The sequence below is a fragment of the Centruroides vittatus genome, unplaced genomic scaffold (assembly GCF_030686945.1).
Source record: "Centruroides vittatus isolate TY-2023 unplaced genomic scaffold, ASM3068694v2 contig_1162, whole genome shotgun sequence".
Classification (NCBI taxonomy): domain Eukaryota; kingdom Metazoa; phylum Arthropoda; class Arachnida; order Scorpiones; family Buthidae; genus Centruroides; species Centruroides vittatus.
Genome location: NW_027120748.1, coordinates 271,179 through 299,120, shown reverse-complemented (window position 1 = coordinate 299,120; position 27,942 = coordinate 271,179). Strand labels below are relative to the sequence as shown.

General features: G+C 29.2%; 1 pseudogene; it reads left to right on the top strand.

Annotated features, from left to right (window-relative positions):
* Nucleotides 1-1,702: 1,702 nt before the first annotated feature.
* LOC136981038 (T-box transcription factor TBX20-like) lies at nucleotides 1,703-27,942 on the top strand (annotated as a pseudogene).

Sequence of the window (27,942 nt, the reverse complement as noted above, 5' to 3'; positions counted from 1 at the left end):
AAAATGATCGATAAAAATTTTAAATGCTTTTCCTATAATTTATCATATGAAATATTTCTGAGAGGAATTGGCTTCGCGTAAAATACTAAATTTAAGGGTGTGGGAGAGAAAGTGTCCTAAAATAGATGAATTATTGTAAACGATGCCAAATACCCCATGGCGGTTAGTTCGTCAGCTTTCCCGCTAGGTGGCCTAGTACTAGCTTGATGAAGTGAGTGGCGCGCGTTACAAGACAAACAAACACAATTGCGCATGCCCAACCCATCACCGGTAACAATGGCAGCAATTAAGGTGCACCGCTTAATCCGTCATGGTGTGGATGGCGTTACTGGATGTCGCCACTCCTCCACGCCCACCTACCTAGCACGTCCAAGTTAACTAATGTCCCTTGTTGTCCCTTCCATCTCCACCCTGCTCTATCGTCTTGTACATCAGTTCGGTTGCTGTCCGATAGGGGGCCCAACTTGTCAACGTCTAGCTGCAGATGTCAGTCCGATGCGTCCCGGGATGCGAACGAGCAACATAACTTCTACTCTTGTACAGTACATTTTCTGCTCCGATTCAAGTCGAAATCACTCCAATTAACAATACTCGTTGATTAAACTTAACACAATATCCAAAAAACGAACGCATATTCTTCTCTATTCATGTAGCCTATCAAAAACATATTAAGTCTCCTGTATTCATTTATATTTATATACAAATTCTCAAGAATAACAAAAATTAACTTTAGGTACCTTTACTAATAGGCTTATACACGAAAAATATCAGAATTTCTCCATCTTTTAGTTCTGACTAACACACTTCTGTATAGCCTAAACGGATAAAACTATATTTTACATTATAATACATAAGAATATAATGTAAAACTCTAGACAAAATTCTTAAATCTTGCTTTAAAAAGTCGTTTAGTTTTCTCATTTTGTAAGAATAAGTCAGCTTGACATTTGGAAAAAAAATCATTAAAACAGATTTAAAGATAATGATGGGTAAATGTAAGTCTAATAATTAATCCTTTAGGCGATTTTAAATAGTTCCATTTAATTTTATCATTTGAAAAAAAAGTGTAATTTTAAAGTTAATTTTGAATAAATCTTATAGAGTTATATAAAATTTAAAAAAAAAATTAACTATAAGCTTTCAAGTTATATTGAATTATTTATAATATATAAATAATATATATTCATTAATTAGGCCTATATATTTAAATTAATCAGCCAGCTAATTTGAATCGATTAACTATAATTTAAAAATAGAATTAATATATATACGTGCATTTAAAACGATTTGAGAGTATATAAATCGATAAAATAATATATTTAAAAATGCCAAAATCCCAACAAATTCGAGCACGTATCGATCTTGACTTTTAAATGCTTAATTAAGAATTTATTTGTAAATAAAATGAACTAAGAACGAAACGGTATGATATTCTGAAGCAGAGTTTTAATCACCTCCCGTGCAGTAAAAATCTCTTAATGCCCGATAAAGCTATTAATTTAAAATAAAAATCCCTACAATTCAAACTACGAGTTAATTACCCTAAAAAGTGACGTAATCACAACAGATGTAATTAACCACAAACCGGGATGCACATTTGTATTTTGATTCAACTCCACCCCAAGGGATTGACCGAAACATGTACAGCTTCTGATTGGCTGCACTTCTCCGCCTATTTGTCTGTTTCGATGGCTGGTGGATGGCCTGACACTTCGTTACGGCAACCTCCGTTACAGCAACATCTACTCTCGGAGCTGCAACTTTGAAACTTTCTCCTGACACGTGATAGACGATTTACCTTTAGGGATTCGAATGTAAATCCTCAAAAAATGCTTCTTCTTTGTGATTACAGCAGATTTTAAACCGTTAATCTGCAACATGCAGTCGTCTCTGACGAAAGGTGTGGTGACCAAAGCCACCGATTTTTCTATAGCGGCGATTATGGCTAAAGAAAAACCGGCCGAGAAGGAACTTGATGAGGCCTCTCTCCCCACAGGTGAGTCTCTTTCTCATTCTTAAAATGAATTAAACTTACATATTTAGGCCTAATTTAGCTTAAATCGACAGCCTTAACGGGAATGGAACATTGTGTCATTCGATAATCATTCCGGAAAATTTTCACGTGTGCTCTTTCTACCGTACTTTGTCTAATCTAAATAAGATTTTACTCCGAATTTCTGTATTAATTATTTAAATCTACAATTGCAATAAAATATTAATAGGCCCAGTGCCGTGAGCCGTTCGTGAATCAAACTGAGAAAGTTTAATCTGTTGTAAATCTAAAAATTCCGAGTAGTCTGAATTACTATAAATTTACAATGAATCGTTTTGAAACTAATATTTAAATATTTTAATATGCTATTAACTAAAACTAAAAAAACCCAATTTTATTTAGATAAGAAGATCTTAAAAATTTATGAATTATTTTATCGAATCCTGAAATATCAGGCATACGAAATTAAACAAAAATACAGGATCCTTTATCTGATAAGAAACATTAATAACATCTAGTTATAAGAATAATTCATATCTAAACCTATATTTTTAGTTTATTTAAAACTTTAATCGATGTTAATTAAAATTTTACAGGATAAAAATTTATTCTCGATTTATAAATGCTTTTAAATACATTCGCTTGAAATAAATATTGAATTATAAAATATCACAATCATTTACTTGTCATTTTAATTAAATCCGACAGGCAAATTAATAATTTGACCGATTTAGATCTAGTTAGGAAATTAAATAAGTTTATTATATCAGGAAATTAAGCAAGTTTCTTTTAACATATTAAAGAGATTTCTGTAATTTTCTGTTGAGTGAGTTTGATGAAGAGCCGAATTATTATTAATTTGTTTTCTTTAAACAAATATTATAAGCACAGGCTTTAAATAATATATCTTAAGTTATAACTTACTTCAAAGTTATTAAATAATTAGCTAAACCCTAAATAATATTTAGTACTTCATGATTTAATTAATATTGGGCCCTAAAATAGGCAGCTTAAACACTATAAATTGAATAGGGCATTAATCTGCTTCTTAAACGACACAGCGAGAAGTTATGAATGAAAATAATAGTAAAATTGCTTGTAAATATCGCATAATCTGTAGGCCTGTATATATAAAAGGTTTAGATTGAGATTGTTACAATGATATATGAGTAAGTATGCAAGATATTTGTAATATTGCATCTGTTTCTGGAAAGCAGTGCTAATATAAGTCTAAGAGTATGTGGGTGATGATAGGCAACATTGTTCTTAACAAACAAGCCGTGTCTGTGTTTGCAGATTGTCAACGCCTATTAAAATTCGGTGACGTGCTGCGCAACTCTTTCATCACTTCACAGTGGGTCACTAATAAGTGACTTGCAAATAATTCATATTCACAGTTACGTGTAAAATATCAAATTTGTATATACGAGACCTAAAACTTATTTTTAAAACGACCGGCTTCTATAACCCATTTTAGTTTTAGTGCCTTATTTTGCATTCAAAAACGTATTTATGACTTAAAATCTCATTTATAATTAGATCGAGTCAAGCCTGAAGGCTAAATTCTTAGATTTGAAATCCATAACTGTTATTAAACTACACGCTTGGGAACTTAAAAACCCTACTTAAACAGGCCTACAGGTCTGTAACAAATAGAAAAATGTGTTACTTTCGTATAATTATTTATAATTTACGGCATAAATTTAAATTAAATTCTACAAAACGAAAATTTTGTTCTAAATTTAATATAATGTATGACTTGTATCTTACGGTTTATACTAAGATAAGAAGTGTAATTAATTATAAATTTATTAATGATGCTTACAATAATATAATTATAAGTTTATTATTTTTTATAATAAGATAAGTCTTGCATTTATTTAAAATTCAAGCGTTAAAAATTCATAAGCGTAAACATCATAAAATGCTTTCTAATGCTTTTATCAAAGATCTTATTGATTTTCTTAATTTATCTTAATATTATATTAATTAATAATGCTGTTATCATAGTCTAGTCTAATTTTTTAAATAAGCGATATAAAATTTAGGAATATTAGGATATCTTCTGCTATTTTCGGAAGCTTTACTGTAAAAATTTTTCATATTTTTTTTAAACTTGAAAGCGAAATTATGAATTATTTCATATTTGAGGAAAATTTCTTGCACGAGTAATTTGATTTAATATGGGACACATGCTTCAAATCTAATCTAGATTGCCAGCATTTACATTGAAAAGTTTGATAGTCAAAGTTTCTCTTTCAGTATTGCCATTAATTACTTAACTGGTAATTTTGGTTTTAATATTAGGCCTCTATATATATATATATATTAGTTTTGCTTCTTCATTAATAAAATTGTGATCATATTCAAATTTAGAAGCGTGCAATTAAGTAAGCAACTTCTCGTTGACAAGTATAATTATTTACGGAATAAAAATAAGTTTTATGTTAAATTTCAAAGAAGAAAAGAATAGGATTCTAAATAAATTATTTTTTTTAAAAAAAAAAGCATAACTTTAAAAGCATTGATTTTTAGTGGATGCGAAGGAAAACACAGGAAAAAATTAGTAAAAATTAAAATCTACGTTTTGAACCTTAAACTATAGGAACTTAGTCTATTATAATAAGGGAAACAGGCTAAGTTTACCAGATATGCTGAATTTAACCATTTTTAAAGGTAGGCTAGGTGGAGAAACCATTAAACAAATTGAAGAAGTGGCACAGAAGAGCGCTCGCCACAGACCCATCTGTCCTATTTGCAGCTACAAGAAGATTGAGTGAGACAGGTACTTCTCCCTTCTCTTGCACGGATCGCTACCTACACATTACCCTTTTCTACTCATGTTTTATCTGATTGGCAATGGTTCCTTAAATGTACTTGAATGTTTTTGGCAGTTCTTTAAGTCGCCCGAGTCTTTGTAATCTCAATTGCATCTTCACGCAGATAAAGTTCCATTTAAGCTATTAATACATAAAAAAAAAAAAAAAAAAATCGAATTTTAAACCATTATTGGTTCATTTTGAATTCTAAAACAATTTAAAATAATAATTTTTCTCCCTTAAAATCGTAATTATGCAAATAATTTAATTTATAAACTTATTTTCTTAAGAAGGAAATCGTCGTAAATCGAATTAAGTTCCTTAAAACATAATTAAAACGTTAAGAAAACAATTAAATTCCTAAATTTCGTTTTATATATTATATAAAAGATAAAAAGCTCAGAAATTTCACAATTTACATGTAAATTCGCGATTAATTTCGTAACATCGAAGCCTTTAACAACCTATAAGGAAGGTGTATTAATTAATTTTCAACGATTTCCTTATAAAATTGCATTATTTAGAATAAAAATATAGTAATTATAAAATAATCTAGTTTATAATTAATTTAATAATTGATTAAATTTCACTGATATTTTGGACTAGTAATGCACCTTGACCAATATTAAGTACGCTGTTAAACTAAATGTAATTATATAGTAACCACGAAGAGCAGGCCTACACGCCTTAAAGATAAAATAGGATTCAAACTAAAGCTGACAATATATTGTCACCGAATATCGAAAATATTAAATGTCAACTGCGTTGACGAAAACTCCGGTTAAATTAAGTTATAATTTATCAAGAAACACGGCTTCATATTTTAACCTTATTTTTTCTATATTAAGCTCTTATTTTATGTGAATTTATTTATTTTTTTTTATTCGAATTATTTGATTTAAGCTTTACAATAAGTGGAATTTATTTTGAAAAATTGATCTATAAATTTTAATTTATTAAAAAAAAATCCAATGCCATAGGAAGATAATTTGCGGATAATTGCTAGCAATGTTGTGTAATTTTGATCGAAATTAACGAAAAATGATGGTAATTTTTTCCTTAAAACATTGATGAGATGAGAAATTGGGTAATGTTATGATTAGGCCATCATTATTATTTATTGGCCTAAAGTTTAACTAGATTCAGATATCGGAATCATAACAAAAACGTATTTTTAATCTTAATTTATGTTTTAAAATTAATTTAAAATGATTATTTATGAAATTCCATTAAAATTCGAAGAGAATTTAATTGTTTTTATAAGTGTAAACAAAATTCGAACGAAGATTTCATTATCTTTTGCTCAACTTTTAAAATAGAATTTAAAAAAAAAAATTCTGTTTTTAAAATCGAGAATATTATTTAAAAGAAATCAATTAATTTTAATTTTAAACACGTGTATAATTTAATTAAAAATGCGAGAATACTGAAAGCATATAGATATTTACCGCCTATAGATTAATTTTAATAAGTAATCACGCCTTCATATAAATCAATTTTTTAAAATTTTAATAAAGTATTTTATTATTTACTGTCCACAATTGTAAATAGATTTTATATGTGGCTGCCTGAGGGAATATAATTTCGCATTCCATACAAATCAATGTTTTTATTTCGGATAGACGAATGTTTTTATTGCTTTAACATTATATGAACTGCAGAAAGATATATAACAAAAAATATATTTTTAATTTTGCCGAAACATTTATGAGGGGAGATAATTATAAAATTTTAAGCATTAAAGTGGATTAACTCCCTTAATTTAAGCCTTTTTTTTAAAATGACATAAAAATATTGCTTTTAAATCAATTCGTATTATATTTTCTATTGAAGAAATAGCTATAATATATATATTAAATGATAATAATGTAGTATGATATGTGACAAAACCGAACAAGTTCGAGATATATAAATGATCTCTGACAACAAAAGAAAGAGGACTTCTATCTGAAATTATAAGAGAATCAATCATTTCAAGAGGATGATATGAGCTCTGACCGAACAGATCCCATTCAAGATAAGTTCAATTGGTTCTCCAAATATTATTGTTTCCATTATATCGAATTTATTCGTAATTTTTTTTAACGAAAAATACAGTTTGAATATAATTATGAAAGGTTTACATTTTTATTTATTTATTTATTTTATTTAACCTTTATCTATCAAAATATATTCCTGTAAATTCGATAAAATTGAAAGGTTTGTGGTATAAAATTTAGATCTATGCTATAGGCATTTCGAGACAAAGTTTATCTCAATATCTTCTTTAATTCTCTTAAAATTTCAACGATATTATATATAATTGTAGTAGCCTATGTTTAATTACTTTACTTAGTTGTAATATTGTATTTGTTAGTATATATTAAAGTTTAATTACGAGTTTCACATTTATCTAGTTTCAAGACTTCGTTAGACATAGGCCTGCCTACACATAAATACATTTTTTTTATTTTAAAAATTCGTAAATTATTTATTAATTTATTTTATGTAATACGTCAATTAATTGTGTGGGAAACCTTGTTTGAATCGCTCTTTATTGTATCAAACAATTAGCCTAAACGTACGAAAGGCTTTAAAAACAAGTATTAAGAATAGGTTTAATTAGTAGAACCCTGAATTATGATGATGTTAATTTTTCCGCATATTTATTATAAAGTTTCTCGTAAAACCTGCCAGATTGTCAATAATATATATAATAATTAAGTTTTATACTTGTGTTTTCTTTTAGGATTATCCGAAGTGGGTTTATGGCCGGTCGATTATCCAGAAAAGGAAGAAGCTAGTCCTATCTGTAGTCCCGCTACATCTCCAACGATTTTTGAATCGGAACGTACTTGTGTAGAAGATAGCAGATCCGATAGCGAGGACAATGCTGAATCTATGGGAAAGACAGTTATAAATCCTTATACCGAAGCATTAAAACCTCGATGTAACAGCGATAGTTTAAAGAAATCAGAATGCCACTTAGAAAACAAGGAGCTATGGGAGAAATTCCACGAATTAGGAACTGAAATGATTATAACAAAATCCGGCAGGTTAGTTTTTCATGCTAATTCATATCTAAATAGGCCTACGTATCTTCAGCTCTCTCATAAAACAGAGCTAAAGATACTGTGCGCCCTTGTAAAACCTCTCTTCAGAGTTTAAAGAAATTAATTTATTTCTATTAATGTTATTTCTAACTCAAAATGTATGTCTGCACAAACATCATTAAACCTAAGTAAACATGAGTTCATTTATATTTTTAAATTTAAGTCATAAATTTGCTACATCTTATATTTATTTATTTAATTCATTTTAATATATTAATAGGATTATTTAAAGACTTTAAAGATACAGATTTTTATATATATAGCTCGACGAATATAGTTTATAAATAGTGTATTCGATTTAAGAATGCCAAAATATTAAGAAGAATCTAAATATCAAGTAATTAATCTCTTCTCCTGACATTCATTCTGTCAAATGAACTCGGTAAAAAAATGTATACAAATAAGACGTTGATAACGATGTAAAAAAAAAGTTACGGCACTTGCATGTCTTGCTGCATAACCCGAGGCTCTGTAATTATAATAAAAGATATATTAAAGATAGAAGGGCTTATTTAGCATCATAGAAATTCTCACACATCAGCTATAGTTATCATTTGTTGGTTTATGAACCCTTTCTATATTATTATATGTAAATAACCTGTATTCTCTTCCACTTGATTGTATATAAATCTTAAATAGTTTCTTACTAATAAGTTGAATTTCCTATTTTATAACTTAGATTCTAGATTTAACTATCAATTTTAATAATTTTACAATATCAATTAAATTTTTAGTGTTTCGTATTATTCAAATACCGAATGAGTTGAAAAGCGTTGCTTAAAACCTTCAAAAAACTTATATATTTGCATCGTCTTAAGAAATTCTCTGAATAAGCTGTACATTACATTAATCAGTGTATAAGTATAGTACAATCAGTGTCAGATTAAGTCTCTAGCGGGCCCTAGACAAAATTTAAATTGGGTCCTATTTAAATAAGTTGCTTTTAAAAAAATATTAAATAATGCCATTTAAATTTTTTATTAATAATAAACACTAATATAATTTCTGGTACAACGAAAGATATATAAGAAGCCGGACCTTTCGGAATTACGGGCTCTAGACATTTATCTTATTAGTCAATCGGTTAATCCGGCACTGAGTACAATATAATATACACTATATATTAAAAAGTGTAGTGTAGTATATTGTGTGGTTCGATTTTTAATTCTGTTATGTTAACGATTTCTCCTCTTGACATCAATATTTCCTTTTTTAAAAAAGATTTTCAGATTTAAAAGCTGATATATAAAAGTTTATATTTCATTAAAGGATAAAGCTGGGCCTATAGAGTGAGCTTTCTAAAATTACTATTGAGCCAGGTGTATAAGATGATATTTTAGACAGGTGAAAAAGGAGCCATCAATGATTGACTAGTAGAGGCAGATGTTATTGGCTGTTTGTATGAGAATAGTTGTTCGACATATCTTATAGACTTTCAGGCTTAAATTCTTAGTAAAGAAACTTTAATTTTGACCAAAAAAATAAAATCAAATAATTATTTTTAGTCGGAGTCACAATTACTTTTATTGATAACTGGTAATTATGGATTGACATTTTCTGACAAAGAGAAAACTTAGATGTGTTTTATCGCATTTATATCTCGTTGTGTTAAATTCGGCATAATTGCTGGCCTATTTGTTATGCTGCCTGTAGCCAGCATAATTCATTGATTGGACACACCGAATAGAGTGAGTGGCAGCTTTACAACAATACCGTCCACTGTTTAAACGCTACCGTTAGTCCATTAGACAGTGATGTATAGAGAGAAGATCTCCGACATCTGCGACCATTGATGTCTCCTCCACGCACTGCTAGGCCTTATATCTTGTGTTTATAATCGATTTTCCAAGCCTAGAATTTGGAAGAGAAATCGTCAAATTAACCACGTTATCTTCTCTTCTATCGGCTTTCGAATTAGATATATTAGGATCCTGTCAAAAATATGCTCTTTGTATGCTCCGTTGTAACGATAAGTTCTATAGAAAGTCAAATTTACTTTCTTATCTCGAAGCCTATTGGTCCTTTTCAAATTAGTATTCAGATACATGCAAATATGATTAGGATCTGTAAAAAATAGATAAAATCACTAAAGTTCGTTTATCTTTTTTTCACTTTATTTAAATTAAATACAACCAGCTAATAATTTATTTTAATTGTGTTTCTTTTTATATGTTCTTATTAATGTTGGAGGTAATTAAAATTTGAATTTAGAGCTGCGAATTGAAGAAGAATTCGATCAATTGAACACTGGAAACAATGGAAATACTTTCTTAGTTCTTCTAAACTTTAGCTCTATCTTTGTTTAGAAATCCGATATAAGTTCCTGACAGCATTGATCAACGTTTTTACCGGTTTATCCTTGATTGAGGAGAAGTTGTTGAACGATAAGCAGTAGTTTTCAAGAGAAGTATACGGATGCCACATTACTAAAATCTTTGATTATTTTTCTACTTTCCCACCTCTTAGTTAAATGCAAAAGTCACTTAAGTGAAGATGGACAGCGCATAGATTAACGTGTGATCTGAAACTAAACTTTGATAAATGAAAGCAATTACGGAAATCATTAAGTAAAGCCTTTTAGTGACACGTTGAAATTTAATTTATAAAATCAATCGCCTACGTCAACTTGTCAATAGAAAGTTTATAAACTCGTTTATTAAGAATTTCATGAAATTTTATTAAGAAAATCAAAGATTTAAATTACTTTATAAGTTAATAAATCTATTAAACTACTTTTAAATCTTAAAGTATTTCATTAAGAACGGATAAAAGATAATTTCGAGATGAGATAACGCTGTGATTGACTGATAATTATTAGTTTAAAAAAAATACAGAAAATATTTTTGATCAAGATATATTTTTATTTAGTAATTTAGTATTATCGAAAATTAAGTTTATAATTTTCCATCAGAACTATTAAGATTCCAAGTTCTTTTTTATTCAAGGAAAAGAAAACTACAGATTTAGTTTATCCAGGATCCTATCTGTATTATTTATTGTTTACATCTGAGTTATATTTATTATTTAAAAATTTATTGAAGATGAGTTGAAGCATATGTTCCGACTTGTGCAAGTATTGTATCAATTTCTAACGTTTCGAATAGTTGGCTTTAATTCAAGCTACTGTATATAATACGGATATTCTGTGAAAAATACATTTTAAAGTGGGCCCGAAATTAGCAGGTGTTTTTCTTTTCCAGTGAATCAGCCGTGTTAGTCAAATTGGGCCTAGGCTGGTAATTGTGTTAAGGATCTGAATGCGTCTCATCAACCCTCTTGAAAACGCTACGCAACCATTCGTTGTCATAAGTCGAGGTAGCAGCCAAGCGTGTCCTGGGAGTCCAACGGAGCATATCCGTCACCCCCACGTCGTGCGTTCTCACATTTGGTACGTCCAAGACGGGGATGTCGCAGAAAAAAGTCCGGAAAATTAACGATTAATTCCGGATATTGAAGCTAACACTTGTATCGTTGAACATCGGACAAAAGACCCTCATAAATACAAAGATAATCTAATCTTGGCTTCTCTCGCTCGATCTGCTGAATCACGGACCTTCTAACCTATTGTAAACCTCCTATCGAGAACTGTGACGAATCCTATTAGGTTATGGACTGTCCTTTTCGAAGAATGATGCAGGTTAAAAGTAGTGGTTAGGTTTTTAATAAGATCTAAATGGAGTTTTTTTTAATCTTAAACGTCCTTAGACTATTACTATATAAGCTCTATTGCAAGCATTCTTTACATTAAAATTATAATAAGCGTTGATCTATAGACTACTATTTTTATAAAGCAATCGAGAAACATTTAAATTAAATCAATGCTTTATCTTACTTTATAAAGTTAGTTTCTCCAATGATCGTGGCATCAATGATGATAGGATTAATGTAAGCTAAAATAATATCAAATTGTGTTTAGTGTTTGTTAAATTATAATAAATAAAAACTTAAGTAGGCCTACTAAATAATAAATAATCTTAGAAAAATGTATTTTATTGAGACTACTAAATATAGTATATACGTTATTCAGTTTCATTCTCTAGTAGTGTAATCGGATAGGATACTTTATGAAGTGAGTAATATGTTAAATTTACAGCATAGTTGTATGATGATTGTACTAAATTGTCCTAAGTCATTATTTGATAGCTAATTAACTTATTTTAAACTTAAATAAAGCTTTAGATTGTTTAAAATCTACACAGACTTATCTTTAAATGCAAAAGACTGCAGGTCCTATGCACTTAATAACGTTATAGAAGATAAAAATGGAATTAATATTGTAAGGATAAGTTCAGTTATAAAAAAAAGTGTAGCTATTTAATTTACAGTTTTTAGTAATTAATATAAACTACACATTATCGAGATATTGGCACTATACTTTACTCTAAATAAGGCATAAGGATTCAAAATTGTGCTGCTCCAAAAAGAATTTATGAAGTGCGAATGAAATGACATATGAAAATAAATCTATTTTTGATTATAAATATTAAATAATTAATATCAATTCATTATACAATTATAAAAAAATGAGAGCTTACGTAACAATAGCACATCTGGGATTTTGCGGTATGAGCCTATGTTACACAACAGGCCTATTTTTTAGTAGTATTAAAAATGTATTCAAAAATACTGTAAATAGGTCTGTTTTATTTTTAATTTATACATCATTTACTTCTATTTTATAATATAAATAAAACTTATTCAACAATTTCATTTCGAATCAAAATTAAACTATGAAATTATAATTTTTGATTAAAAACAAGCTTAAAATTTAAATCATTTTATCCTTAATCCAATTTACTCAATCTTAATTTAATTAAAAATAGAATAAACTAGTTATTGTTAATTAAGTTAGGATTGAGTTCTTAATTAAACTTAAGCTTAGAACTATTAAGTTATTTAATCGATGAAGAGATTCAACATTTTGGGAATTCAGTAGGATGAATCACAGTTTTTAACGCAGCCAACGAAGAAAAATACTATGTTTATTATAAGCATTGAAGTCTAGAACGAAAATGCTCTTGGAGAAACCAATTACGAGATAAATAGATCCGAAAATGAATGCGCTCGATAGCACACGTCGTAAGCGTGTAACAAGAACCTTGTACTAAATAATGTAGATAATAACTTTTGGTTTATTTTGGACTTTGGCATATTCAAGTACTCTAATGCCGCAGTTTAACAAAACTATATTTTTACTCCTTTTTACTACTGCAACTTTTTTAAAGCGTTAAGTTATGTGCGTAGCGCCATTACTGGCCTTTAAGAATACAGGACCATCAATTAAATAGTATTTGTGCGATTTTTTGGGCATTTTCTTCGCTCTTAAATCTACTTAAAACATTAAAAAATCGTTCAAAAGTATTCAGAAAAACAGACTATAAAAAATTACGCAAGAAACAAAGCTGTTTTAGAAATACAGTGAAAGTTGAATGGCCTACTGTTTTCTAGGCATTTCGATGTCACATGCGAAGGCATCTTAACTAAATGATCTATATGTCATAAATTAGACTTATAGAACTACATAAAAACAAAGGTTTCGTGTAAATAAATTGCACGCGTTAATATTCTTTACACGAATGAAAATAGGGATAGAAAAATACTGCTCGAGTTTTAAGTAAATAGTCGACAGGACCGATTATCATATAAAGAATCATCAGAAAACATTAAGATATTTTAATATTTGAACATCTAGGCTTATTTTGCATTTATTATACTTTAATTTAACCGTTTAGTTGAAGTGAGAGCTATTAATAGGCAAGAATAATCGATGGATAAGCCTCGAGAAAGTGTCAACAATGCTGTTCGAGTCACGTCCGAGATGGTTTGCGTGTTCAATAACACGTGACTATTCTCACATCTGTGCTTCGACCATTAGGCATTTGAAAACCTTTAATACCGATGAGTCAGTGATGACTTTTGAGCTTTCCACTCACCTACACGACCGCAAAAAATTGCATGTCACTAGAAATGCAGTTGATCGGTAGCAAAAAGAAATTATTAAATTTTGTGGATAGAAATTATATTTAATTAACTGTGAATTTTAAATAATAATATTTAATAATTATAAAATAATATTTTAAAGATAAATATACCTTTAAATGTAATTAAATCGGCGTATAAATTTTTTTCCTTTATTGACATTATGTAGGCCTATAAACTCGCATCCACATAGGCCTACTTTTCTTCATAAATGAGAAATTAAAAATTTCATAATTTCACATATAATTAATGATAGCCTATATTATAAATCTCGATATGTTTAGAATAAAAATTAAATAAATCTGATTTCACAATTGTAGAATTATAACAGATAACTCTATTATAGATTCTCTATGAATGCTGTACTGTACTGTACGTACGAGAGGAAATAATTTTAATATTTAGCTTTAAGTTCGCTGTACGATAACAGTTTAGAAAATTTATTCAGTTTATTTAATATAAATTCTTCTTTGTTTGTAGCATATTCTTTCGGTACATGTTCTTTCAATACAAACTTAAGTAAATATCTTTTATTTTCTGTTTACGTTAGATCCTTATCTACCATAAAGATCTTGTGTTTACTAACTTTCGGGATTAAAATACTGTAATTGCTAAGCGTACATTTTTTAAAATCGTGTAAGATAGACACTAACACCTTTAAAACATTAAGGAAGGACCGAATTTAAGTAAATTATATATTTAGGATTTTAATAATTCGTAAAGGATGTCTTTGATTTTTTTCATCTGTATAAAGTACAGTATATTTTTTCATATATACTATAATATGTAGAAGAATTATTATTTTATTTCTTTAAACGTTTATTCTTTTATAATGTCAAACGTAATTTTATTAATTTTTAAAAAGTTGTTTTTGAAATTATAGGATATACAAATTTTAAAATGAATAAATTAACAAAAACTCTTTGTTTCATGACAATTGTAAACATAAAGGTTTATTATAGAAGAAATTTAAATCGTAAATTTAATAAATAAATAAAATGGAGTTTCTAGAAAATATATTAATGTCAATTAAGAGAGGATCGTTAATTTTTATTTTACAATATTTATTTTTCAGATGATAAAACATTGAAATTTAAATGCCATATGTTAATTCATTGAAAGAGCAGCTTGTTGTTTGCGTGTTTTCTCATTACAAACACATGTATTCTATGGTACTTCACCTATTTAAAAGACCATAGAATAAACTCCATACCCTCTTATGTACTACTGAACCAGCATGCACTCTATTTTTCCCATTTAGTACTGAACCTCGATACCCTCTATTTTTCTATTTACGCTAGACCCTACCTCGAATGACACGGATGCTGTCATTCTCATAAAAATGACTGTTGTAGAAGTAGAGGAGGGTCCAACTCCACCTCTGGCCCCTTTGGCGACGTCTGCTCCGCCCTGTGGTGGCTTACAGACTTTACTACAATGGGAGCTAATGAAGTAAAACTCTGCTGTGACGTGCACTACTCCACTACTATGGTTAACTAGATGTAAGATAGGCGTGACAGTAAAATTCAATAGTTTTGCTGAATGGTTTACAAGCAAACACAGTGGACCAGATGGGTTTCTTCAAGTTTTCTTTCAGATCTCAGGTGACGCCATCTGACCCTGCTTCACCTGCACACAGATGGATCAAATGGATGCTGAATGCGGAGATATTCGGTTCTTTATTCTCAGGAAATTTATTGATCCTCTCCTACCGGTATCTGATATAAAAGCTTGTTCTTTATACCTAAAATAACGTATAAAAAATAGCAAACTGTTAACTTTACTAAATTATTTTAAAAGATATACATTTATCCATTCAATAGATTTAATTTTATTCGCTTCTTAACCCATTTTTACTTTGGTATTTGAAGAGTTTGGCTGTTGAAATTCCTTTAGGTTTGGCCTATATTTAAATAACCATTTAGTCAGCATTAGTATAATTATTAAATTAGAATATAATGAAATTCATTTAAATGTATTTTAATATTGTTCAGGAAAACTCAAATTTATTAAAATCATATCTAAAGTATATAGGCCTAGCTGGGCCTGTGTATATTATGTATCAGTAATGGATTATTTACTAAAATTTATAGATTTTAATTAATTATAACGATTAAAATACGTTTAAAGGTATTTATGTTTAAAGAATTTTGCAAAATAAACTTTAAATTTAATTTAATATCGTTTATATTTTAATATGTATCCAGACCTAAGCTAACCTTTAAATTAAGAATTGCTCCATTTATCAACATAAAGGAAAAGTAACCTATTTTAAAAATGAATTGGAAATCTTCAAGATAACCTGGATAATAATAGTTAGAAAATAATCGATAAGAACCAAGAAAGAAAAAAAAAGAAAAAAAGAATATTCGTGGTTAGTTTCAATACCGATAACACCTGACAGATGAGAAGAAACTATGATAATTCCATTCTCCCAGACTTGATATTAAATTTACACCCATACATCCTCCACCTTCTGGAAGTAAGCAATTTAAATCAAATTTTTGGAAGCTGTGGTCTATGTCAGTCGATGGCTGGCTCTAGTCTGCCAGGCAACAAAATCTCATCCAATCAGAAATGGCTTTTCATTAATTGTGCTCTCTTGAATAACTGCTAGAGTTTTAATTATATTCTGTAAACAAACAACGGACCAAAATCTGTCTTAATTCATTAAATCTAATTAAAAATTATAGTTCATCTCTTATTACATTAGCCTACATTTTCGAGCAATATATGTAATAGAGCAAATTGTATCTTCGATCGAAATTTTTTGGAAGTAAATCTGAAGATCAGGGGGAAAAAAAGAATTTAGATAAAAGAAAAGAAGGTGAAATGGGTTGAAATCCTTAAAGAGATTTTAGGAAATCGCCTTGTCCGAATGAGAGAGGTGAAAGTCGTCAAATTCGAGGAATGTTCAAAATAACTTTTATGATGATTCGAGTTCGTTGAACAGTAAAAAAAGGTGTTATCTTTAGTTTTCTTCTGGCAATCTTGCTTGTCTCAACATAATTTTTTAGCGCTTGGCTGATTTCATTGGATGCCGGAGACTCTTTTTGATACAAACAATTGCACTTAATTATCCAGAGCTTCTAAATATTAAGCATATTATTTACAGGTTAAATCATTCGCCAGATTTCATAGTAGTTAAGCTACTAAGTGACGTTTTAAAATGTCAATATAAGGCTCGGTTCTTACTGACGTTCAACCTAATATTTTTCTCCATTACGAAAAGCTCCTCTTATCTTCCAACAGTTCTACCGCTCGAAGCTCTTATACATTAATTTATTTAACAGTTAAAACAATATTAAACTGTAGGTATTATACTAAATAATAAAAACTGCCTTTAAATCTGTGCTATTTTTTATCAAAATTAAAACTTTGACACGAAATAGTTACTCGAAGAATTCGCATTAATTTTTATGTAGACGAAATACGAATGTTACTATAATTTTATGAACGTTTATTAAAGCAATATTAGTTTCTTAATTAGCTTACTAATAAATAAGTCATGGTTATAAAGTACTTGGTGAAAATGGAAGAAAGCTAAATCTGATTAAAAGAGGAAAAGTTTGTCAGGAGAGAGAAAATTGTTACCGGATGTGTTTTGATTGATTGGACAACGTAATCTTGTCATATGTCATAGCAATGACCAATCAGAACTAAGATTAGAAGCATCTCATCCACTTATTATCTCCGTGATAGCCTGAGTCACAGGTTAATCTGGCGCTAGAATAAGGTCCTAACACCTGTCATTGTCCATTTGATACGTATTAACAACCATCCTCGACAACTTCTATCGATCCTCATCAGTACTGTCTACCTTCGAATTCGACTTTCAGGTGCTTTTGATATGACATGACAAAAAGAATTTCTTCTGCTTCACTATCAAAATCTTATTTTCTGATAAGCTTAATTTTGATAAGATCTAAAAAGATATAATTAACTTTTATATAAATAAATCATAAATATAATAATTTACTTCTAAGCACTAATCCTCTATGTAAATTTACTATAAATTTATAATTTTCAGATTTAAAAAATTAAAATTTAAACATATAATTTCTTAATTTTAATTAAGGAAATTTGTCCTTTTTTGTCGTAAAATATTTAATTATGATTATTTTAAACATAATTAATAAGAACAACTTCATAAAAGGCTCTTCATAAAGAGAGTAAAATAAGCGAAATCCAATAAACAAATATTATAAATGATAGAATATTTTATAGTTTTAACGTTTATTTTCTTTATCTAAATGTTATTTTTTACGGTATCGATGCTTTTAAGGTGTTTTATTTTTCCAATTACATAGATTTAGACTACTTTCCTTTTTTCCTATGGGTCTATAGCTTTTACACTAAAGGTCTATCTTTACAGCTGTTTTTATTTTTATAGTAGAAAAATCTCTTTCTCTAAATTCTGTTTTCTTCTTGAAAGTCTGGTTTTTATAGCAAAGGAAACTAGACTAAAAAAAAACACCTAAAAAATAAAAGGCTTCGCATGCATTCGCTTTGCTGTTGGATAAATAGAGTTTAAATCATTTAAATCTGTTTTAAAATTAATTGTAATTAACCAATTTACTTATTTATTTATAACTGATTAGTATATTTTACATTCTTTAAGTTTAATCACAAGTTATTTATGAGTGGGAAGCTCCTTCCAGATACCATACAAGCGCTATACTTGATCATCAGCCTATGGAGTTTAGATCGTTTTTTTTACGATAATTTTCATTATATACACGAAAAACTTTTATCCTAATCAACTCTTAAGACGTTAGTCTAATCAAAATTTAGACTAACGTCGTTAATTCAGTGATTCAGAAAAAAATAAGAGCGTTATAACCGGACTAAGATTCAATTTTAGAAACGAATTGCGCCATTGAACGATAAAATTATAGATATAAAAATATAAAAAATTATTTCGAATGCCGCGAAGGGAAAATGCTAATTGATTAGCCATGTCACGTAAAATAAGTGCAGGACTTTGGATGGAGTGCAAAGGAATCTTGTCTGTAAAGCTTAATGGCTCGGACGGAAAACACTTAAAACGAGACCTACAAGATAAGAGACTGACGATAACAGGCATCTCCTGATTCTGCACCAGAATAGGCCTACAGGCTACTTAAATAGCACAGGAAGGCATTCGGTATGACTAAAAGATAAACCTATTATCTCGATTTTTTATGTCTCAGTTTATGACTTAATTATTGAGACTGAAGGAACCTAATTTTTGTTGTTTTAAGAAAGAACGTGACAAATTTTAAATAAATATAAGCTTATTTTTCTTTCAATTTTCTGCATTTAAAATATCAATAAGTTAATTTATTCTTACGAGAACGAGTGTTATTCTAATTATAAAAGCTGTTTATCTTATCAACTTGGAGATAGTGTAGAAAATAATTTAAAATTCTTTATGAATTTTTATTTAATTTAATAACCGAATTTGAAGGGATCATTAGACACAATTAATGAATTTTAAAAATAAAATTTTTTATTACGTAATTTTGCTGTTTAGGAAATTCGTTTAGGTCCACGTAACATGATTTATTCTCGTCTCATTAGACTCTAAACGAAAGACAATTTTAAGCAATTACCACTTATTCCATTAAGAATTCGCTTAGTATAAGCAATTTTTCTATTTTTAACTAATCAATGTTAATTTAAAACTTTGGTTTACTTGCCTCATTATTTATTAAGAAAAAATCTTACATTTTCCAGAATACTTTTCTCTGCCGAATAAACTAACTTAAAAGGCTTTAACGTAGAGAAAAACGCGACAATCTCAACATTTATATACTGCGAGAAGTCCTTAATAATTAAGACGAGCCGAAGATGAAGAATCTAAGCTTTTCGAGCAATTACTTCACTTAAAAGTGAAGCAGAGAAGCTAATGCCAGTTAATTAGGCTAATCTAATGACTACAATTTCATTAATACTACGTATATATTCTCATTCTTTCTAGGATAATTAATTTTCTTAAATGGAAACATGATACAAAATTTTTCTATTTTTTTCATTTTTTTGGCAAAGACTCCGGCGTGTGTCAATCATTGCGTGTCAATCTTTCAGCAATTCAAAATATGCGACACTGTACTATTTACTGTCGTGTGGATTCTTAACGAGATAAATGTCCAACGAGAATGATAATTAATTATATTAAACCTATTAGATATTATCGTTTAGCTACAAATGGTTTAAATGTGCCAAAATGTTTTTCGTTTCCTGGTCCAATTTTTTTGATAAATTTCAACTTTTCTTGTAAGTAAGAAGACATTACAACTGTCTATCAGTTTAAGCTCATTAATGATTGGAACCCCATTTTATATTTTATTTAGTTGGCCTATAGATATTTTTTTCAGTTTATTATTCTATCTTTCTATTATTTATAACTGATTACATTTTAGAAGTGAAAAAAAAACATATTTTTGAGAATTAATTTTGAAATGAAATGTTAGAAATACGAATACATTAATATAGCCTATATGTAAGAAAATTATTAAATATAGGTCTATGTTTCTAATTGTAAATGTAACTTGACGTTTTAGAAGCCTCGTTTATCGATTTAGCATCTAGTAAGAATGAATGTTTTACTTGTATATAGTTTAATATTAAAAAAATAATTAACTAAACTAAATTCATTTTGTATAGGAGAATGTTTCCAACGCTGAGAATATCGTTTAGCGGAGTGAGAGCCACACCAAATATGCAGTGCTACTGGATATCGTGCCCATAGACAATAAGAGGTATCGTTATGCCTATCATCGATCATCGTGGCTAGTGGCAGGCAAAGCAGATCCCCCCTCTCCTGCTCGCCTCTACCTCCATCCCGACTCTCCTTTCACAGGAGACCAACTTCGCAAGCAAGTTGTGTCTTTTGAGAAAGTAAAACTGACAAATAACGAGATGGACGACCAAGGACATGTGAGTATATTTTAAGTTTAGTAGTTAAACAAACAAGTTTCTGATGGGCCTTTAAGAGCCGAGGCCTTTCAGAAGGGCGGCACTTTTCCTTCCAGGCCTGAGATATGGTGACAGATCACGCTACCTATAGCGATTGAAGCGAAACAGATGGTGTATAAGAGGAACAAGATGTGATTAAATTCTGAGTCGTATATCAGTGACAGTTAGAAAAACTAGTTGGTTGGACAATGATTGAAACAAAATGAAAAGGTTTGCTGCTAGAAAAGCATTAAATCGTTGTTTCTAAAGAAGGACTTGATATTTTATATTCATGGAACTATTAACTTCTACTCGAATAAATTGATCAATAATTTTATAAAGATCTTAAATAATGAAACTTCTGCAAGTTACAATTATATTAATATGCATTAACTTATAAATTTCTCCATTTTGTGAATAAAAAAATTTCAATTTTAAATTGATAATAAATCAATTTTATATTAATAATTATGCATTATTTTACTTCAAAGTTTACCAATAAAAATTACATTATATCGATACAAAAGCCTGTTATGTTACCGTTTCTATGCCTATATTTAACATAGTTATTCACGGTTTTAGATGAAAGTTTAATTATTAATGGTGAATAATTTAGTAATTTGAATTTTTCTTTTGTATATTTACAGATAGTTCTAAACTCCATGCACAAATATCAACCGAGAATTCATCTGGTTAGAAGTCCAAGTAACAATCAAATAACAGAATTGCAATCGAGCGAGTTCCGGACTTACGTCTTTCCAGAAACGGTATTTACGGCAGTAACAGCATATCAAAATCAACTGGTAAGACATATTTTTATATATAGGGTAATTAAATTTCCCCGCTGTTATAAGAGACAGGTGAAATGTCACTCGTAGACCACACCAGGACTGTCCCTGCGAAGGTGTTTTATTGGTCAGCAGCGGGGGTCTTTTTTGGTAGTTCCAGGTGCAACACGACGTAATTGGTGATCTGTCAGACTTTATTTTAGCTTCAAATCGTAATTTATGTTGTTGACATTTACAATCTGGAAACTCTAGATTGGCTTATGAGTGCTTTACAACTTGTACCGTAAACTATCAGATTAGTGGGGTCGTGACCTACTGAATACACAAGTCTTTTCTTTTTAATAGATAACGAAGCTGAAGATTGATAGTAACCCATTTGCCAAAGGTTTTCGAGATTCTTCACGTTTAACCGAGTTCGAAAGGTAAGATGCTTTGTTCCCACCTCCATCATCTGTTTAAATAGCTTCCGTGACCGCAAGTAACTGCATCTATAAGTTACTTAAAACTCACGGAAGTTTTATGTAAAAATAATAGTCTCAATCGGTTCACATGTTAATTATAAACAATTAAAATTTAATAACTTCGAAAAACAGTATTAATGAACGCAAAAACTGTACTGAAAAACCAAGAAAAAGAAAACAAATTGTAAAATGTAAACAAAGTATTTTACAGTAATGAAATGATAGCATTAATTACAGCACCCCTTAAGCAATTCTCAGCTTAAGATAAGATTACTTCAATATTATCTAATAATAAAACATCGACTTGTTTATTTATAAATAGCCTTTGCTATCATTTTTAAGAGCCGAAAAATTTTTATTTCGTTTAAAAAAAATTGATGTAAAATTAATAAAATATCAAAAGTATGTTTGTAGAATCTTTGGGTTTTTTTTTTTTACATTTTAACGTAAATATTTGTTTCCAAGAATATCAAATTGAGAAGAAAAGACAGTTTATCTAGTCTAATACAACTCTTAATTATGCTAAAGTATTTTTGTATATTCTGAAGAGGAATTCTGAAAAGAAACATCATTAACTATTATACCTTAAAATAGTTTAGATCAATGTTTTTACATGTAAAACTTGTTTATGAAAGTTTCCATTTTTTCTCTCTCATAATTCATTGCTCTTTTTTTCTGATTATTTTATATAAAAATGGCAGAATTTTTGATTGAAATTATTTTATTTTAAAAATTAATCATATTCTTCCATACTTCTGCAAACTATATTATTATTAAAGGGTAAAGCCCACTCAAACATTTAGAATGAAGAAAGAAAAAGAGTGAGGGATGTGAAAGATTTTAATATTGTGTTTTACTATTCTGTGCAAGTGAAATGTAAAAATAAGACTTCAACTTTTATGAAAATGAAATTTTATCAATTACAAAATTATTGATTATAGATTTTCTCAGATAACTTTTAATTCATATATGTCAGTTAATGTTTAATAGAACTATTTACATTTACGTGAAATAGAATATAAACTTCAATTTGATCAATTTTTGACACAGGAAACTAAAAATTCCCGTTGTTACCATTAAATCTCGGTATCTTGGATGTATTAATATTGTTTACATCTAAAATTGTGACTGTTTTATAATTATATTTGTTAATAATATTTTAACTCTTCTAATTCTGGACTGTTTTATGTATTAATATTCTTGAATGATTCTTTCTCAAAGCATTCATTTCGTTTAAATTTTGTTTATAAAAGTTACAAACATTTTTAATAACAAAACTTTTAATTTAGAAGTTGGAATTAAGTCTAAACTCGCTTATTACGAGGGAGTCGGTTTCCACAAAAGCGCTCTTGATACTGCCGCCGAAATTGCTTATTTCAAAGTAATTCATCCATACAACTTACAAGTTATTTTTGTACTCTATTATGATCTCTACAATACAAGGATATAGTGTTTTGCTTACAAATAACCAGACCACTATTCTATCAAATCTTTATTTCCATTAAGAGAAATGATTAAAATATAATTTCTCTAGGTTTAGATTAAATAAAATAGCTCAGATGTTAAAATTTCCTTCTACAAATTTCTGCATAATATTTTTAATTTGTTTAATTAATTTTCGCTTTAAACAGCCTAAGAACTTAGCTTTATTTATAAAGCTTCTATAATATTGAAATCGTTTTAGTAAAAGATTAAATAATATTGCATGAGAACTCTTCAAAATTTAGAAATTCTTATGGTAATATTTTAGGAACCAGAAGTGAAATTTGTGAGAATTTTTTGTTTAAAATTTCTCTTTACAAGTATTAATTTCCAAGCTCATAACTTTGGTAGGAAGCCGTAATTTCAGAAATAGATATATCCAATGGAAACTCTTTTTTTCTTTGTAAACTTAAATATATTTTAAAAGGCGCAAAAATATTTACGCAGTAAGCAAAAACTTCTATTTACGTAATTATTAATTATAGACGATTTACAGTTTTGTAACTAAGAGTGTCAACCCACGGGTGGTCGTCACTCGAATGTGGGCATAGTTAACATTTCCTTCTGTTGACAAATAGATCCAGGAATATCTAAACCAACATACCAAGGAACCTCATCCGCATCTCAACAAGACAAACATATTATCCCTGGCCCATTTCAATTTTGGACAAGTCTTGTTAAGGACGGGATAGTCATACTTCAGGTGGGTCGGGACAGGAAGTGTCATGGATTATTGAGAAGGCTCCCGAGTACCGAGAGTTGAAGTAATTCGATAAGATGTCGCCGGAGTTGCAATTAGTTGGTGGCCCACTCCATATGCAGCAGCCGAGACATTGCGTGGGGTCCAAATGACGCGAAGAATACCAGATGGAATAGCACCCAACGCTCTATTGTAGGGCCTTCAACTCTGACATTTGACATTGTCTTAAGAAGATGTCATCACATTAACGAAGAGGATTCGCTTGTCATTTTATCTGCAAATTACTAGTTGTTCTTAGAAGTCAGGCTTTGACGAATTCGAAGTTAAAAATGGATCCAAGATCCTGCAGTCGCTAACTTAAATGGTTGGCGAATTTGAGAGTTTATTAATTTAAAAAGAGCAAAATACAGATTTAAAATAGTAATTATAAATAAACAAATATAGATTTTGGGTTAAAAATATCTTTTTATTTATTTATTTTTTAAGAAAAAAAAACACATTATAGACCATTAGGATCTTTATCACTAAAGTACAGTGCAGTTGTCATAAGTATGATGGTTGATAGTTTAAAAATGAAAAATTGTATATTTTAATAATAACTTCGAATGTTTATTTATTACTTAGACAGTAATAAATAACTAATATTATCTACCATTATCTAATATTACCGGTATATTAATATTTGATTATTGCGCATAATATATCCATTGTTCCTACAAGTAGTCTTATTTTATTCATTTTCCAAAATTATATTCCATTATAATAAATATACATAAAGAAATTAATTAGAAAAATAAGTTTATTTAGAATACGAGTATAGGGCCTATGTATAATTTTACGTTTAAAAATCAATATTCAATTCGTCTTTAGATCATTTAAAATATATATATAGTATAATTATTAATTTATATATGATTTGATATATTAATTTTTATGTAATAAACTTGTATCGTGCTTTCGTTTGAGATAAATATAAAATTTGGCGAAAGTTGATTTAAATTGCATTTTTTTTCTAAACGCGTTTAGTTCCTATTGGAATATATTACTTCATTTTGATCTTCAAATATGATCTGTTCAATAAGATCGATCTCCATGAGTAAGAACATATAAGGAGCTTCATCCAAATTATAAAAAAGGCTCGACTGAAATCTTTGAAAAGAACAAATAACATTTTAATATGCGACCATTTTCCAGGAGATAATCAAAGTAAAAACATCAGAATTTATTTAAATAAAACTGTAATTATTAAGTGTGATGATTTATTATTTTTAATTAAAATCCTATATCCCAGAACGATTTAATTTAAAGCTTTGAAGAAAATGTTTATAAAAATTCTTTCGTTCATTCTATGAACACATCTTCGTTAACTCTGATCGATATAATAGAAAATTAAGACGAATTAAGTAACGGTAAGCGTTAGTTAAATACTTTAAGCCAAAGGAAATAGTATTATATTAATTTCAAATATTTCCTATTAAGGTAAAAGAGTTACGAGAGTTTAGGTCTAAAACTGAGCTCTTAATTGGTCATGGATTAACCATTGTCTTAAAATGGTTAATAAAGTTAAATAAAATTGCTATTCCAAGTAAGATTGTTAAGTCACTCATTTTTTATAATTATATCTAAGAATGATCATAGATAACTTCGTGCAATTTATAAATCATTCTTGATTCTCAGGAATTAAACGATTCAATTTCCCGCAAGAATCCTTTTGCGGCTTATTATGGATGCGTAGACACGAATCTAAATCAGAATCGAATTTCTCATCCTTATTGTTCTTAGATATAAATACAAAATTGGATTAGGCCTAATTATTTTTGGTGAACTTTATCCACATTCGATTTAAAGCTTATCCTTTGTCCTCGTGTCCTTTGTTATCATTGACCATAATACGTGAAAGAAATGACTTTGACGATGTGATATCTTCGATTTGTGACAAAGTTTTAGTAAATTTGTTTCCGTTAAGATTAATATCATCTAAAAAGTATTTATTTCATTTCTTGTTTTACGATTAAGAAGTAGAATTGATCTATTTTGTTATGTGTATAAATATGACTAGTTCGTTTTTCGGTTTTGACGATAGTATCAGTCCTTCAGAAGTACTTGTTCCTTCTTGGTTGATTACAAGGCTATTAGATAGCCTATAGGCCCTATGATGTACTAGTTTATGACCCCATTAGTTGAACCTCATCGATGTCACCACAGAATGACAAATCTGAGATCTTCAAAAGACGGTCATTTAGTGAGACTGCTCATAAAATGTATTGCTACTATAGACTTACGATAGACTTATACACTCAGCATATAAACTAAATACGCTGAAAGTTAGATTCTCGCGTTATGATTCTACGGCTCACATATTTAAATTTTTCACTATTTGGAGTTCCTCTCCTCTACCAAATTGTAAAACAGTATTGCCTAGGTTACATCTAATCGCGCTGTATAGAATTAAGTCCTGGAATATGGTAATAAAGACTTTAATACAGAATAGATTATCTTGAAATAAAGTTATTTTAAAGTTTATAAATTGGTGAATTATCAGATATTTTGGTACGTTTCGTTCCATCACCGAAATACACAGGTCCCCTAACGTTATAAAAGTGAATGCAATGTCTACTGTTGTGGGAAAAATAACAAAATACAGTCTTACTACAAATCTAAATTCATATGGCACTTGCTACACTTAAAAAAATTAGGTTAAAGGGCGTAGTAAGCAGGCAGATTTTTAATTTTGTTTTGGAAAATTATAGCAACTTGATATTTAAAGCTAGATGCGTCAATAGGAAAAATTATATGATTAAAATTGAAATTTTTAATAGAAATAAGTCGAGAACATTTATCTTAATTAATCCTGTTATAAATACGTGTAATGAGGGACTAAAGTTAAACAATATCTTATTATTAAAAGAAATTTATAAACTTAGATGTATTGGTGTAATGAATATAACTACGCATCTCTGCAATCAATTTTTTGTTAAAAATTTAAGCTAATTTAGACTTACAATTAAATATTTTAATCTAAAATCTCCAAATACTCTCAAGCTTTCGTTAATTAGTGAGAAAAATAACATTTTAATTTTTTCCTTATAGGGAGACAATGGAAACGTTGCTGTCAGATACTTTAACTCATCCTTCATTCAGGCCCTTTTTAGATCCAGACAGACCGGACGACCTCAGCTGTCTCCTACTTAGAGATCATCCGGGACTTTTAGGAATTCCTGCTAGGCCGCCATTTATGTGGAAGCCCTCTCCGGGCCTTCCCATGGCCGGAGATACATGTAATCTGCTAGTGCACCCACAACTATATACCGCACGTGCGTTATCGCCTCATCTTTGGACGCAATGGGCTACGTCCGCTTCCGGTTTAATTTTTAACTCAAATCCAGTCAGACCACCTACTGAAAATTTGTCTCTCAACCGATATATGCCGTATTTTCATCCCAAAAGAGAAACTGCTGCCGGGTACAACGATCACGTGACTTCGAACGGTTTCAGGTGAAAGATGACCTCCGAATCTCTTTTATGTGGCCTGTACAGTTCCTAGGATGAATGAAGATTAATTGGCTCTTATTGTTAGTAAAACAATTTTTCTTGAATGTATTTATTTACTGGGAATCGAAGACGGAATACCGTCATTGTGTACATCTTTGTATATTAATTTCAGCAATAAAATCGTACAAATTGTATAA